Genomic DNA, 1571 nt, shown 5'->3' with positions numbered 1-1571 from the left:
AACGGTTGTACTTATCGTCTGCAAAGCTATGTCGCGTGCTGCGGTATGCGGAGACACTAAAAGCACCATAGTAGAACACAGATGAAGCTTCTAAGTTGATGTAATAGCTAGTAAGAAGTAGTACAATTCAAGTTTTAGGTATTGATTATTGACTTTTTAGCTGGCTTTGGTGCCTTGGACATGAGCTAGGACCTTAAGAATCTGCATGAAAGGAGGACTAGCAGCCGAGTTGCACGGGAGAATGTGAAAAGTGTTCATATGTAGTAAACACCTGCGAAATCCGTCCGATTTCGTCATTTGTTATCGAATCGACTTAAAGCCAGATCGTCACATTGGCCGCTCTTCTCTGTGAAACGGTTGTACTTATCGTCTGCAGAGCTATGTCGCGTGCTGCGGTATGCGGAGACACCAAAAGCACCACAGTAGAACACAGATGAAGATTCTAAGTTGACGTAATAGCCACTAAGAAGTAGTACAATTCAAGTTTTAGGTATTGATTATTGACTTTTTAGCTGGCTTTGGTGCCTTGGACATGAGCTAGGACCTTAAGATTCTGCATGAAAGGAGGACTAGCAGCCGAGTTGCACGGGAGAATGTGAAAAGTGTTCATATGTAGTAAACACCTAAGAAATCCGTCCGATTTCGTCATTTGTTATCGAATCGACTTAAAGCCAGATCGTCACATTGGCCGCTCTTCTCTCTGTAACGGTTGTACTTATCATCTGCAAAGCTATGTCGCGTGCTGCGGCATGCGGAGACACAAAAAGCACCATAGTAGAACACAGATGAAGCTTCTAAGTTGATGTAATAGCAAGTAAGAAGAAGTACAATTCTATGTTTTGGTACTGATTATTGACTTTTTAGCTGGCTTTGGTGCCTTGGACATGAGCTAGAACCTTAAGATTCTGCATAAAAGGAGGACTAGCAGCCGAGTTGCACGGGAGAGTGTGAAAAGTGTTTATATGTAGTAAAAACCTAAGAAATCCGTCCGTTTTCGTCATTTGTTATCGAATCGACTTAAAGCCAGATCGTCACATTGGCCGCTCTTCTCTCTTAAACGGTTGTACTTATCGTCTGCAAAGCTATGTCGCGTGCTGCGGTATGTGGAGACACTAAAAGCACCGTAGTAGAACACAGATGAAGCTTCTAAGTTGATGTAATAGCCAGTAGGAAGTAGTGGAATTTAAGTTTTAGGTATCAATTATTGACTTCTTAGCTGGCTTTGGTGCCTTGGACATGAGCTAGGACCTTAAGGTTCTACATGAAAGGAGGACTAGCAGCCGAGTTGCACGGGAGAATGTGAAAAGTGTTCATATGTAGTAAAAACCTGCGAAATCCGTCCGTTTTCGTCATTTGTTATCGAATCGACGTAAAGCCAGATCGTACTTGGCCGCTCTTCTCTCTGAAACGGTTGTACTTATCGTCTGCAAAGCTATGTCGCGTGCTGCGGTATGCGGAGACACTAAAAGCACCATAGTAGAACACAGATGAAGCTTCTAAGTTGATGTAATAGCCAGTAAGAAGTAGCACAATTCAAGTTTTAGGTATCGGTTATTGACTTTTTAGCTGGC

This window comes from Schistocerca gregaria, unplaced genomic scaffold (genome assembly GCF_023897955.1).
Source record: "Schistocerca gregaria isolate iqSchGreg1 unplaced genomic scaffold, iqSchGreg1.2 ptg000224l, whole genome shotgun sequence".
Taxonomy (NCBI): domain Eukaryota; kingdom Metazoa; phylum Arthropoda; class Insecta; order Orthoptera; family Acrididae; genus Schistocerca; species Schistocerca gregaria.
Note: the sequence above shows the minus strand (reverse complement) of the source record.